This window comes from Pinus tabuliformis, chromosome 3_2 (assembly GCF_031772625.1).
Source record: "Pinus tabuliformis cultivar Carrire ecotype Pingquan chromosome 3_2, CPIR1, whole genome shotgun sequence".
NCBI lineage: Eukaryota > Viridiplantae > Streptophyta > Pinopsida > Pinales > Pinaceae > Pinus > Pinus tabuliformis.
Genome location: NC_142302.1, coordinates 230,714,118 through 230,730,561, shown reverse-complemented (window position 1 = coordinate 230,730,561; position 16,444 = coordinate 230,714,118).

Sequence of the window (16,444 nt, the reverse complement as noted above, 5' to 3'; positions counted from 1 at the left end):
TAGATGATCTATATTTCACCTCATCTCTACATGCTTTTAGCCTTAGATGTTTTGCTTGGAAGGTTTTGTTGACCTGAAAAGTTAATATGAAAGATGAATCAATGCATTCCTGTGTGGGGGACACAAGGATTACACCTGCTCCTACAACTTCCTTAGAGCAAGCCCCATCAAAGAACATGTCCCAAATTTGTGGGCCTGCTTCCTCTATGATCTGGCCAACTAGTTTTTTAAGCTGCATGGAGGCCAACTGAGATTCTCCAATCTGAAGAAAACAAGCTCCAAAATTAGTGTCTATAGCATAGATGGGATGATTAGTGGGATTCTTCTCATCACTGATGATATAAGCCAACTGAGCCTCTCTGTACAATCTCCTATTTTCACCTCCAAAAACTGGGATAGTAGAATAGGACAGATCATTTTGTAATGTTCCACCTAATCTCTTGATCCAACCTTTGGAAAGCAACATGCAAAACTTGGGGGGTATATTTTCTACCACAATATCCATCATCATGCTCTTCATGGGCAGCTGAGGCAAAGTGATGGATAGGTCCTTGATTAATCCCAGACATTTCACCTTTATAGAGTCAAAAGAAAACAGGTCATGATAGGGATTGATAATGTCAAGACCCAATTTATCCATGACAGATTTGGGCATTAGATTATGGATGGCTCTAGTTTCTAGAAGAAATTGTGAATGATCTTATCATGAATAGTCAGAGAGACATAAAATGATGGGGAGTTGTCTTCATAATTTTCAGCCATTGGGCTGAGAATAACAGTTGGTTGGTCATATTGTAGATTTACATAGTCAGTGGAGGCTTGGATGGCTTTAGGCACAAGGGCCTCGAGGATGGATCTTTTGAAGGAATCATTCTTCACTAGTTCAAATAGAGGCATAGGTATTCTTAGCTTCTGAATTTCTGATTGAAAACTGAAAGGAGAAGGAGACTTTTCAAGGCCTCTTACCTCGTGAGATAGAGGTTTGAGGATGATAGGATCAACTGTTGGTTGCTTTTGCTTATTAGATTGTTGTTCTGCAGGGACAGTAGCTCTTTGAATAGGAGTTTCCTTGGCATTATTGATCTTTGACCTCAAATTATATTTGTGATGATCTTCAGTTTATAGAACAGCTTCACCGTCCCACTCTTAGCTGATCTGGGCATTGAATAATGACTTTTCATAGGTAGCTAAGGTAAAAAAAGGGGCACTGACTTTGTCCTTCATACAATGGATCTCATCATCTTCATCAAACTGCTCTTCTTCCATGACTTCATTTTGAAAAGGGGTCTTTACCCTTTGGTCTTCATGGGCATCTTTGCTTCTTTGCAAGATCTGCAACTTCTTATTAGCTCTTGGATATTGATTTGGATTTCTAGGAACAAAGTTATTAGGAATCCTTCCTTTCCCAGAGTTCTGCTCAACTTTTAATTTGGATATCTTAGAAGCTAATGACTCAATCATCTTAGTCATTTTATCTATCTTGGGATCTGAAGATGATGAAGACTCACCCCTCTATCTTCTTCTATCAACATTACCTTTGATCTTCTCTGTAGCCATGATGTTTGATTCTACTTCCAAGGCTGCATCCTGCATGTCAGTCAAAGTAGAACATCGCCTCTCCCTCAACAGTAGGAAGAAGTCAGAATCAAAAGAACTAGCATAGGTGAGTTTAGCAGAGGTAGTGGTGGGTTTTACTTCAATTAGTATCTTGTTGTACATGCAGTTAAACCTCTTATTAAAATCATACAACAACTCACCATTTTCCCTCTTTAAGTTCCCAAACTCAGTATGGTAGTAGAGGAGATCCTTCTTATCCCCCTAATTCTTTAGGAATGCATCATCTAAAGCCTCAATATCTGCTATAGATCTTGGGGTTAGTTCATTCAACCATTTTCTAGCCTCTCCATCAAGGCTTTAGACAAAAACTCTCATCCACACATCATCTTCACTGATGTCTAGGTTATTAGCATAGCTATAGAATTACTCAAGATGTTCTTCAGTTGTAACACCTTCAGTCCCAGAGAAATTAGGCCTATATTTCTGATATTCTCCAGTAGGCATGGAATTCAAAGGAGTGGGCAGTGTTAGAGGTCCATACCTAGCAGCTATGGTTCTTTCCATTTTGGTGGGTGCTTGTGGTCCTACCATAGTTGTGGTGGTTATAAGAGTATTGGCGGTCTGAATGATAGAGGGCTGAGGAGTGACTGACAAGACTAAATGAGTATGATGGATAGGAGTTGAGGTTTCCTTTGGGCATACAACAAAATGATAACCTAAAGAATAAGGAGATTTATGAATCTCTGAGATTTTTTCTTCGTTGCTAGTATTAGAATATATACTCTCAACATGTATTTGTTTTATTGCGGTATTTTCTTATAGAGATATGGAAGATTGTTTAGGTTTACCTGAATCTGATGCTCCTTTCTGCAATACCTTTCTTTCTTTGATGATTTTTTTCAGGGTCAGGTATTGGATCATCTTGTAGCTTCTGAGGATTTCTCCGAGTATGCCTCATAAACTGAGCCAGAACTATGAAGTGGAGTCACCAAGAGGTCCGTCCTTCAATAGAGTCGCCAAATAGATTATTACAACCAAAAAAGTGTCCAAACTTTGTCTATCATCAAAGCTGGATTTGTGTCATCTCCCAGGGAAGTTGAGCTTCAATTTCCTCTCCCCGGCAATGGTGCCAACTATGATAGGGCTCTAGGAAACTCTCTTAGGTTGTCGCTCGGAGATGCCTGGTAACATATAATCTTCAATATTGTTCTCTAAACTATTGGAATGAATGATGGTTTGGATCAAGTTAGATAACCATTTCAGCACTATTCTCACTCAAGACATGCATGGACACCCTCAACAATACAAGGCTTTAGACCACTAATGCTCAATAGTTTGTATATTCAATGGATAGATGGAGAATATTGACTATACTGGTAGATGCATATACAAACATATATGAATGGCTAGCTACAGGCAGTAAAAGAAATTTTCAAATCTAATTTATCAATGCAGAGATAAGATGCCAATTATCTAGCATTAGACATAACAGAAACATGAACAACTTGTTCAAGTGCAAGTTTAGAGTAGAAGAGAAAATGAACATTGAACATATAATAGCAAAAGAAGCTTGTATTTGCTAGAATGAAGATGAGAAGCTAGAGGAGACGAATCTCCATAGTCTCCAAAAGTTGAACCCCTATTACATTTTTCTTTCAGATATTTATAGCTCTTTACAATGCTCTCGAGCCTTCTGAGGCTCGAGAGGTATTAATCTATCCATGTGTCTCTTCAACAACTTTGATGCCCTGACTCGACAAGCATGGCTCAGAGGTTCCTTCTTCTGACAGCAAAATAACCTCATTCTGGTATTTTGCAGCGCTGGAAGGGAGCTCTCTCATGCCGGAGATACTCCATGATGTTTGTTTTGATGAGTTGTGATGGGTTGTTGATGCTCCATAGTAATTTGTTGTTGTGGTTGTGTTGCACTGTGACCCTTTTTATTCCCTTTCCAGCCTTCTGCCTCTGTCTTGAAATGGCTATTCGGGCCTCTGTTTTCTCTTTAAAATGTTTAATAATGAGTGTTTTTTGTTTTACACAGAAAATGCTGCAACACTGTAAACCCCACCAATATCTGTTCTTTCAGACTTTAAAAGTCCTTAAATATGGTTTATTTTTCTATCGGGTCTACCCTTTGGGTCATTGTTGCCTATCGCAAGTGGCCTAGTCCCTTGAAAAGCAACTTTCTGTAGATCTGAAATATTATCTATTTCATTTCCGAACCCTTTCAGGTCTTGGTCTTTATCGCATCGGTGCTGCCCAAGGATCCCTTTGTATTTTCATTATAGAACGAAAATACACAAAACACATTAAAAAGTGGCTTTTTGGCGAACCTCAAATATTATGAAATAATATCTAGAATGTCGTTAGGTCCAGTTAATTGGGTCGGACCCATATGTGTGTAAAGGCCCTGCCCCTTAATGTTTCTCCGATAGGGATCAGGTGACACGATGTGGGCCATCAATCTGTGCACTTTTTCAATAGTCCACATTGTATCATCGATTGCAATCACCAATTCCATACTGTCTGCGTCAATTGCCACTGTCTGCGACTTCCAATTGCGACTGCTGATTGCAATCATTGGAGATCGCTAATCGGGGGTGTCTTGCGCCCATCCTTAAATCGTCCTCTCTACTTTTTGATTTGTGATTTACCACTTAGAGATGGGCTATTGATCAGCTAGATCTAACGGCTGCTATCCATTGCTCAGTTTAAGCCTCCGACACTTGGTTTTTCATGTTTTTTTGAGTGTTTTAGCCTCCCGATAGTTTTTTTCCTCCATTTTAATGGCTTTCCTCCTGCGCTAGTTTTGTTCCCTCAATGATCCTTAAGTAAATTTCAAAGCCTTTGGTAGTGTTTTGGATCCATTTTTCGGCCAAATGCTTCCAAGGTTAATAGGTCCTAACCAACTCGGTTACTTAGCTTGTCCCAGGTTCTAGGCTCGCTTGCTTTGCACTCACTTGTCTAGTACCCAATTGTATTCTACTTTCCTAGATCTGCAGCTCATGCATATCCTTTTGGACACTCCCTAGGGTCTGCATGTACTGTTGCTCAAACTGTTGTAGCACCTCAGTTGTGGTATCCATGATTTTATCCCCGATCTCATTGAGATCTCGTTTTGTTAAGACCATGGGATATACCTGTGACTTGTCTGATTTCTACTTTTTCCTTGGACCTTCTTGCTACTCCTTACCACGTTTCTTCATAAGAATGGGGTTCTCTACCCCTAATATCCTCCATCGCCTTGCCCTAAAATTTCTTACTCCTCTGTCTCCGACGAAGGGGACTTGTCACCTTTTTGTGATTCGCATTTCTCCTGTTCTGCCTACTCCTTGGGAGCGTGCTCTTTATCCACTCGAGCCTTCTCTACGACTTCCTTCTTTTTCTGTGCAGCCAAGTTACGTGCAGCCTGCTTAGCTTCCTCATTCCTTTTCTATGTGGAAGAACTCTTCTCACCCATACTCAGTCCCATAGCTAAGTCTGATGGGGCACACCACTCTACAGGCCACTTCGTGACGACATCCTACACATCTGTTTCTATTACCAATTATGGCAAGTCATACCACTTCTACGTTGGATCCTTCCACACCTACATATACACCCTGTGGAAGTCATCCTTAATTGTCACATAAGCTAATAGCTACATGAACAAGGTTAGGGACAACTCTGGATACCGGCTAATGGCCATGAAGAGACTTGATTCCATAAGGACCCAAACTATCTCATTTCTATAATGCATGCGGGATCCTTTATATCCCATAAGGAAGCGAACTGCGCTGCCTTCGGAAATCCTTCCTCAAGCAGAAGAAATTAGTTGTCCTATGGAAATTCCCATGCAACAAGTACAATCGATAGCAACAACCAAGAGTATTGGAATAGCTTGGTTTCATCTTGGGCCTCTCGGTAGTTCGCTAGGAAATCCTGACAGAGGTATCTTGACAAGTTAAATTGTACACCCCTCTCACACTATGCAGCTAGGGAAACTACAGGTGTCGAAACTTCATATGCATGTCATTTCCTCATCACCTTCCCTACTAAGATCAAGGTGGATATTTGGACTGCGAGGTCTGATATAGACATAATTGAATACCCTCACGACTTCTTCATGAGGTTGTAATCTTTCTTCATTCTTTCAGAAAGGTCCTTTTCCCCTATCTTTGCGCCAAAATCCTTGGTCATGTTCGCACCTTTATAAGTGAGGTGCGTGATTCTATGGATGAGAATATATGTGATGGGTATAGGACCTCCCTTATAAAGGCGCGAACCTGGGCAATGAGTTTGATGGAAAGATAGGGGAAAAGGTCCTTTCTAAAAGAATGATGAGCATATATGTGATGGGTATAGGACCTCCTAGCCTTAGGCACTCATCGTGCACCAGAGTGATCAATTGGCACACACAATTTGTGTTAATAGGGGTGCAGTGATAATGGGGTACCCAAAACAGATTGAGTAACCCCGAATGCTCCACCCCGCAGATCCATTCCTTCGTCTCTAATGGTGTCACACCTGATTCTACATGGTAAACCCTTCTCATATACTTATTTTTCGCCAAGTGGGGAACCTAGCATGGTCTATTAGGTCCCAATCCTCCATTTTTAAAATCAGGATCCGCTTGAGCCGCGGACCTTCAAAAGGAACCTGCTCAGGTAGCAGGTGCGTGGAAATGGTGAATCTCTCAGAATCTAGGTCCTTTGTGATCTTCGCCTTTCCCTTTCGCGGAGGGATATACCCGGGTAGCCTAGTTATGGGCTCCAATCCTTCAGGATCTATGTATTTTGTTCCTTGGCCTTCTTCTGCCTCTAGGTCGACTACCTTCCCTGGTTGCTTATCTTTCTTTTGTTTTTGTGCTTTAGTATGCTTCATGGGGGACGCGCGCACTAGCACTGGCTTCTTTTCTTTGTCCTTCTTTGGTTTAGCTATTTGGGTTTCTCTAGCAGGGGTAGGCTTCGGCCTAGGTAACCTCGGTGTCATATGCATAGGAGCCAAAGCTTCCATACTTAAAACTTTCGGGGTAGCTCCCTCAGAGGCGACATCGCCAGTACTCACAGTCTCAGCAAGACTTGGGCCAAGCATTTTCTCTGAGATAAACTTTTGGTTTAGCTCGAACAACTTAGAAAATCCGGGGCTCATGACTAAGTCTTCCCAATATGAGAAGCTCATAGGTGACTAATAGAAAATATCACTAACAATTCTGAGAGTGAAAAGTGTTCTCTATTGGATTGACATGTCTAATTTATAGGGGTTTTTGAAGTCAAATCTGACCATTCCCCTCAATTTGTGACAATTAATATTGTTTTGGTGATAGATATTCAAATATTGTTGCCTTAAATGGCACCAACCCACTCCTCTTAACTATCTTCTAGATTTCAAGTCATGAATAGTGACTCCAACGATCACTTTTCTTATGTGTTGCATGGAACCTCCCTCCATGGCACAGCTTCTTACACGCAGCTTCATAGATTTCCTCTCCGTCACTTTCCACACAGCTTGCTTACTACATTGTCCTCTAAGTTGGGTTGTGTAGTTCATAGTCCCGCATTCCCTTGCAACTTCCTAGAGTACTAAGGCTATCATGTCATCATATAGTCATTGCATAGGATCCCCTATATACAGCTTCAATTGGCTCCCATTCACTCTTCTTGGAAAAGGTTCTCCATTCAGCTTCGCGAGCTGAACTGCACCTCCATCTGTAATTTCTTTGATAATGTATTGATCCAGGTGGCTCCAGACATGCAGAAGTCCAGGAGGACTCAGGAAGGGTAAAAAATCAAAGTGTTTGGATTATGCTCAAACTAGATTCATGTTAAATATCTCGTCATCATGATCGTGGTGGTGCGAATGGTTCGTCAATCCGATTACAGATGAAGGAGATAGAGGCAGTGAAAGTTTGGTTGATTGCTGACTAGGCAGGGTTAATGGAGACACAATTTGGAATTTTTCTGGTGGGCGGAATCCGGCAACCTCCGGCCAGATTCTAGGTGAAATTTTCACCTCGTTAAAATGACTCCTTCGGTCAAAAATCCATATTTTAAATTGCCTTATTACCATTAAACATATAATATATATATATATATATATATATATATATATATATATATATATATAAGGGGAGGTGGTGGGCCACCACCCCACGCCTCTCCATAACACTAAACAAAAAAATGTTTAAGGTGAGGTTGGCGGCAATTGAACCCACCCGGCCCACATGGGCTGACCCCCACCGGGTGGCCCCATGTGGTAACCATCATACCAAATAAATGTGCCAACCTTCATATAACACAACCATGTGTCGGCTGGATAAATCGTTCTTGTGGACAAGACCTATCTCCCTAGTATCTACAGATATCTAGCGACAAGCAAGACAAGCAAATCTATCTTTCTCTAAATATTGCGATTTATAAATAAAAGCCAAGAGGTGTTTTAGACCCTACCTTAAGTCCAACGCAATTTTGTGGCAGCCATGTTTCGACCATTCAAATGAGTTTCCTTTTGAGGATCTGCAAACACAAACAAGCACACATCAAATAATACTTGCATAGCCAATATAATAAATCATATTTATCATGATGATCAAGGAATTCATGAAATAAACCATAGAAGATAGCTTATTGAGAAAAATGAACTTGATTGTATTAACTTTAAACAAATAAGAACTTTACAACCTTGGTGCCTTGATGTTGTACAAGCTCCTCCCAAGGTCCATGCAAGAATCTCCTCTACTTTGACAAGCTTCACACTCTTCCCAATGAGGTCAAAAGGTATGTAATCTCTCCTCTCAAGCTCAATTAGGAAGTCTAAATTCCAACAACATTTACCCTAAAAAATATTCAGCTTTCAACCTCCCTAGCAACCAGCCCAATGCCTCATTTTATAGTGCAGAGGAAGGAAGTTACCAGGTCCACCTTCAAAGGGATAGAGTCCTCCTTCAAAGGGATAAGCTCCTCACATCAAGGGTTAGCTCCCTTAGTTATGGGATGTATGAACCACCTAGGAGCAAACTTGCCACCTCAAGATTCCTTCTAGAAGCGTCCAGAATTAACCCAAAGTGAGGTTTTAAGAATAAACTTGCGTCTTTTTGACTTTTACAGGGGTCCGCACCCTTTCCTTTAGAGATAGAGCAGGTAGGTCTGCAGGTAACATGACCAAGAGGTGCGAGACCGCAAGTAATGTTAATAGAAAGTACAGAACTAGAATTTTAGAGATTTTTAAGGACTTTCTCTCATTTTTCAAGGCTTGACATGAAGATCTGAGGTTTAAGACTTGCAAAGGAGGACAGTATGAGTGGTGATAGACTCACGTTGACTGCAGAATGTCATGGTAACAATATTTTGTGTAAAAGATTGCCCCCTAACGTGCGAAGTCTGTAATAGATAGTATTTGTCATCGAAGAAGAGTGAAGTACTTTATCATTTCAAGGATCATCTTGTGGAGAGCCTAGTTGGAACCTGTAAAAACATTCAATAAAAAATATATATGTGATCATATCACCACTGAGGTAGGAATTACCATACTCAGATCAAAACTGACTAGAGAACTAACTAAACTACTCTGATATAGGAATGATCTTGTAATACATCACAAGTATAGACATATGTAGACACAGTATGGGCACAACCATCTGTTTATGAATAGTCCACTGTATAATGAATAACAAAATCCCTTGCAACCTGGATGGTGGAAACTAGATCCAGGGTCTTGATTTCTACTTCCCGAAATAGTACGATTCTATCCATGTGAATGAATATTTCGAAGTCGAACATGGTAGAAACCACTTGATTACCAGTCAATGATGTAAACCATTAATAAGTGTGAGAGAAACCACCAATAATGTCAATGGCTCTCAAAGTACTCAGTACAATCCATGAAATATGAATAGATGTTTTGATGTCGAACATGTCACGGAATCCTTTGATCGAAGGTCAATGATGCAACCTATCATTGAAGGCGAGAAACCTGCCATTGAGGAATGCAGATCCCAAGGTACTGACGATTCCTAGATCATCTTTCTAGATAATAAGTTGAAGTCAATAGAAAGCGATCTGTCGTAGGCAAGCCCACAACGTGAAATCATAGATCAAGTTTGAAGAAATATGTTTGCAAGGACTGACTCAGGGATGGTCAAGATGGATGACAGACATTTTGCAGATGAATTGTTTATTTGCACTGACCTCTTAAACACATAACGACACTACAGATGGTTTGGTGACAATTGACCCAAATCTAATACCCAGAAACTGGCTGAAGACTTTCAATATGGTTTGATTAACTGTTAGGCAAAGTATTTCCCAACCCAGGTGAACAAAAAGTGTCGTGTTCAAGAGTGGTTAAATGTTTTTCTGAGACACAAAGTATAACAAACAGGTTCATTTTTCTCTCTTTTCCCCCACCATTTCTGGCAAGTACCTCTTTATTTTTGACAAGCTTGAGGAGGATAACATTTGCTTGATTATAAGTTCATCCTTCGGATGAGTCCAACTTAGTTTAAATTCGAACCCTAGGAAGGAGTGGTCTGTTCCTATTTGTAATTGAACAAGTCCTTTACTATTAAATTTTAACGAGTCCAGTATAGGAGAAACTCGGTGTTTTTCAATTTTAGGGAGTCAGAAGAAAAACTTAAGAAAACTCCATGGTTGTCCTTTTTCGTAAATTTGTGTCTCCCAAGCCTGAAAAAGTATAAAATAATACTTGAGAGAACCGCTTGACCATTACGATCAAGGAGTACTTTTCATAATTAGTGTCTTTGATCCGAAAAAGTAAAAAAGCGATCAAGGACACATCGTTTTATAACCAATATCGAATTTAAAATGACAAAAATCCGGTAATCTTTTCATGTTTATACGGTCAGAAAAGAGCTGTAAGTGGACCATCTTTTTAATTCCGTTTTAATGAGCTTAAAAGGAAAAACTCAACAATCTTTTCATATTTTTTAGAAGTCAGAAAAGAGATTAAAGATGACTCTAAGATTTTTTGTTGAAAATGATCGATTTTGCCTGAAAAATCCGATATTCTGCACAAAAACTCAAACATTACTCATACCTATTTAAAATAAATAAAAATGCATTAAAAAGTTACCTCTTTAAAGTGAAAAATAAACAAATTAAAAATTCATTTATTCAAAAAATCTTATAAAAAGGGCTTTTGTAAATTCATTTTTACCGTTTGACTTCAAAGTGATAAAAGAGAGCTTTTGGGTAAGAAACTTCCCTTCAAGATTGCGGAAAATCCGTCCGTTTGAATCGAAAACCATCACCTCCAGGTAATCCACATCACTTTAATCTTGCATTTCAACTGTTTGAATTTTGTTTTTAGGTTTCTATTTTGATTTTTAGGAAGAATTTTGTTTAAAAGACTGCTCGCGGGGGTCTGCAGGTGCAGCATGCAAAACTTGTCGACCCCGACTTTTTCCTACGCAGGAAAGAGCCGAGGGCCTGCATTTGCTGTTTGGGCAGAGTGCAGACCTACGCACTGTCCTTAACTAAAGTGTGTGCCCCCCGCGGCATAGGTTTTACAATTTCAAATTCTTCAATTTCCGCCCAAAAACTTTGATTTAAAATGTTTTAATCCGCTTTTTCTTTCAATGTAGGATATACACCATGCTTAGTTGGTGGGAACAGGAACACGAAGATGTGGAACTTGCTGCAATTAATCATCAACCTTTGATAGATGCATTGAAGGCATTCGAGTTATTTAAATTCTGGGCCATACCTGGCATGAGGGCCCAAGTAGACTTTTTGCAGTGGCTGGTGGACAGATGGAATATACAGGACCAATGTTTCATTATTGGTGGCCACCAGCTCGAAATGGAGCCAGAGGACATTTACCTTTTGACTGGTTTGCCTAAGAGAGGTGAACATTTGACTCTATTCGGGACTAGGCCAGGTGGCCAGTCTATCGATAGTCTCCGACTAGAGTTTCGTAACGACCAAACCAAGGACAAAGGGATTGATATCAAAACCATCTCCCATCCTAAACTCAAAGTGATTGCATTTACTGTCACCAGACTCTACGGAAGTGCAACACTGCAGATGGCCACCAGATCCCAAATGTGGATGGTAGTAGACTGTTATCGAGGCACCGTCTTCAACTGGTGCGACACTATGTTGGCTAATGTAAAAGGCCAACTGACTAGAGCAAAGAACGGACCACTGAAAAACTTTGGATATGGTTTCTTAGTTGTGAGCTTTGGTCTAGAGAGGGTCCAATGTTGGTCCCACAGCATCTTTCCGTTGAAGTTGGACTTCCCTGAGAGCCCAAGTTGATGTGTTGGGTTGCAGTTATGGCCCGTCATCTTGAGGAGGGTTCCGAGGTTGTTCGATTTCCTCCTGAGTATTTTCATTGGTTGGAGAACCAAGTTTTTGCGATTCAAGATTTTCCTTATGCTGGGATGGATTATCGTGGTGACCCATACATGGTTCTTCCACCAGGAGAGCAATGGGATGACTCAGGTAAAATAATTTTCAACATTTTCTAATTTAAATTTTTTTTTTGTTTTTAAATCGTCCAAAACTGATAGTAAAAAGTTTCAAATGCAGATGTAGGTCCACGGCGACCAACCACTCTCTGTCCCTATGAGAGGAAATATCTAGTTGCAGCAGTACCAGCCCCATGGGACGAATATACAAAGACCCTGGCCGAATTGGAAAACCATCTAGAGCACTTGACAGTAGATATTCCAGAGACTAGCATAGATGACATTCCTCTTAGACTACAGTGCTATGTGATTGGGGTCCCAGGACCTTTCAGGAGGTTCCTTTGTAGGGTGGCCCGAGCAGTGGTTTCTTATCGTGATCATCATCGGTGATAGGATGATCGCCTTTTGTAAACTCATATGAAATTTTTTCTTTTTGTACTATCATTTTTGCCGATCATAAGGTTTTTTTCAACCTATGATCGAAGACGATGTATATTTGACACACTTCTATGCTATGCTATATCACTATTACTAGCTATCTTGTAAAACATGTTATGGAATGTTTCTAAAGTTACTGTTTGATTATTGCAAATGTCTACTTAACATTCGAGAAGCAATTGCATCTGCTAATGTATTTAAGTATCTTGGAATATGCTGATATTCAATATAGTCAAATTCACGTTCCAAGAGACGAACTCTCAAAAATAATCTTAATAACACTGGATTTCTAATGGCATAAACTCTATTAAGCTGCAATACAACGAGTTTAGAATCTAACCTCACAATCAAACTCTGAATGCCAAATGAGATGGATTCATATAATAACTCAATCACTGCGCTATACTCTACAATGTTGTTCATTGTTTGACCGAGGCTTACCCCATGCATAGATACCAACTCATCAGAAGGTGAATAGATAACCCAAGCTACGGAAGAAATGTTCCGTGTATTACGACAAGCACCATCAGTGAAACCAATGTATGTTTGAAGAGACGTCGACATCTGCAATATCAAGAGTAAAATAAAGATAAGCAGGAATAATGAACAGAAAACACTCTCTAAACTAAGCACACTTTTCTAATCTAAAACACACCAGCTAGAAAGAAAACTAATCTAATGAAAATCTCCACACCCAAATTTAAGCATAATATCTCTTCAGATAAAGACCATTTCTAGGCTTACCTAAAGAGACACCGTCAAAATCTACCAATTCATAGGCCCCTTTTGCCATCTTTCGCTTAACAACATAAGGACCATGCCACATAGGTACGAATTTTCCAGCCCCTAGCTTATATTTTGCTTGATCATATAGTAAGAATAGGTCTCCTTCCGAAAAATTACGAGGTGTGACATTTCGATTGTACTGAGCTTTAATACGTTTGGCATGAGTTTTGATTGCTAGTACAGCATCACGTCGATTCTCATCTAGTTGAGCCAAGTACAACAAATTTTTCTCCTCTTCGGAAGTGGCTGGAAGTAACTCTATGGCTATTTGCAATGACGGGATTTCGCATTCAATGGGTATCATAGCTTCCAAACCATAAACCAGTTGGAAAGGAGTGAAACCAGTTGATGTTTTTACTGAGGTTCGATACACCCAAAGCACTGAAAATAACATGTTATGCCAATTCGACCTATGAATCCCAATGATTCGTCGGATCATAATGACTAGAACTTTGTTGATGGCTTCAACCAGACCATTAGCCTGTGGGTAATATGGAGTAGAACTATTGTGACACAAGCCAAGTTGATCTGTTAGTTCAATCATCATGATGTTTCGAAAATGACACCCATGATCAATGATAATCACTTGTGGAACACTAAATCTAGTAATTATATGATTGAAAATGAAAATCGCAGCAGTTTTGTCGTCTGCTGAAAATGTAGGCATCGCCTTGGCCCACTTGGTAAAATAATTTACCGCAAGGATGATATACGCATGCCCCCCATCCGAGTAAGGGTTACATGTAATAAAATAGATACCCCATTTCGCAAAAGGACCGATGAAAATTATAGGGTGGAGAGGAGCAGGTGGAGCATGCATCTTTCGATAAAAAAATTGACAATTGTGGCATTTTCAGACTGCGACAATACAATCTTTAAACAAAGATGGATAGAAATAGATAGCGCACAATATCTTTTGGGGTGTGGCATACCCAGACATATGACCGCCACACGCTCCAGAGTGACAGTCATTTAGAACCCTTTCAGCTTCCTCATGACTTAAACAATGTCGGAAAATAGAGTCCGCCCCACAACGATAAAGTGTATCTCCAATAATTTTGTATTGTTGGGATTGGAATCGTATTTTCTGATGCTGAGATCTTGAAATTTCAGGCTGAAAAGATTGGGTTTGGAGATAAACTATGATATCTCCATACCATGGATCAAGAGTGCTAATAAGAAACAAGGATTCATCTGCAATGGGCTCTTTCGCCACAGTTTCAGTATCAGCACGCGGGAAGTCACACATCAACTCTGTAAAAACTAAATATTTCTTTGACTTAGATTTTTCAAACTCTAAATCAAATTCCTGCAGGATAACAATCCATTTGGAATACTTGCCCCCTAGCAATTGTTTGGTCAAAATATAGATCATAGGGTTACAATCAGAAATTACGATAGTTTTGCATAGTAAGATGTAATGACGAAATCGTTGGACAGCTTGAACAACTGCCAAGGCCAATTTCTCCATATGCGAATATTTTAGCTTAGTCGGATTCAAAGTTCGACTAAGGTAATAAATTGCATGTTCACTACCAAATTCATCTTCCTGAACTAACACCATTACGATGGTGGAATGAGAGGAGGCAAGATACAAGAAGTAATCTTGGTTATAATTAGGAATGAATCGACGTAAAAAGTTTTCTTTCCCTTGCAAACTTTGGAGTTGGCAAAGAGTTGAAGGAGGAGGCAATTTGACAATAGCTTCAGCCTTCGAGGGATCGACACAAATGCCGACTTTCGAAACAACAAATCCCAATAAATGACCCATTTCTATACAGAAAACACATTTGTGTGGATTCAACCTAATTCGATAATGCCTACATCTCATAAAGATTGCTCGTAAATGAATGAGATGATCGGCTCTACGTAATGAATGAGCAGGTAAATCATCCAGATAAGGTTGCACAATGTGCTTGATGTAACGAAACACATAAGACATAGCTCTTTGAAAATTTGCTCCAGCGTTTTTTAACCCAAAAGGTAATTTGAAATAAGAAAATGTCCTAATGGAAAAATAAAAGCCGTTTTTGGTTGATCAGCAGGCAGAATGTTGATTTGATTGTAACTGGAAAAACCATCCATAAAGGAGAATATTTCACTGCCAGCACAATCATCAATGATTTGATCGATATAGGGAGTCGGATAATTGTCTTTGGGACAGGCTCGATTAATATCCCTATAATCGATACATATTCTCATCGTCCCTTGCTTTTTATTAACAGGAACAATTTTCGATACCAAATCCGTTAAGGGAATTGGATAAATGAAACCTAATTTAAGTAATTTTTCAACTTCTATTTTAATATCAACAACTTTTCATGGATGGATCTGATGCAAACGTTGCCGGACGGGTTTAGCATTTGAGTAAGTTTTGATTTCATGAACAACAATTGCTGGATCAATTCCTGGCATTTCTTCATATGACCAGGCAAACACATCGCGGAATTCTTGAAATAGGGCCTTATATGTTTGAAATTCATCTTCTGTACAGGAGGCACCTATATGAATGTTTTCAACAATTCCAGGTTTAACTGAAATGTCAATAGGAACCGTTCGAGAAATATTTCCCAAATTTAACTCAGAATCAGGATTTTGCAAAGGACTCTGTGGTTCTTTGACATAATCAGTTGTAAAAATAGATGAAAAATCATTTTCAAAATGATCAATCTTAGGTAAGAACGAAGATCTATGATGAAGATATTCCCATGGTAAGTCATCAACAGATAAAATTTCATGAATTTGCTCATCAATGTGAACAAGTTCAGAAAAATTTGTTGAATCTGAGTTTGATGTTGAAAGTGATTCTCCATAGACCACATTCATTAGATCAATTTCAGTTGAAGAAGGGTCAAAAAATGACTGTACAGCCTGATACGCAATTTCATAGGGACTCAAAGGCATGGCATCACCAAATGAATCCATCTCAGATTCAGAAGGTGCAATCCAAGGATCATCATAAACAATAGTGTCTAATGAAATCATATGAATGGTTGCCGTAGAAGGCGATACGTTAGGAGGAGGAAAGGAAAAAGTTCCTAGTAGACTGGAATCTTTAACTAACCCTACCCCAACATCCTTATAAGGGATATTTGTTTTGCCGACATGTTGGATACTTTCAGAAGAGGCTGGGTTGGATGAAAAGTAAGTTATCTGGTCTATAGTTACGATCTTTCCATTATTAGGAAACTTTATAAGCCGAAAGACCAATGAAACAATAGCAGTCATATCATAAGACCAACTATGATCCCCAGG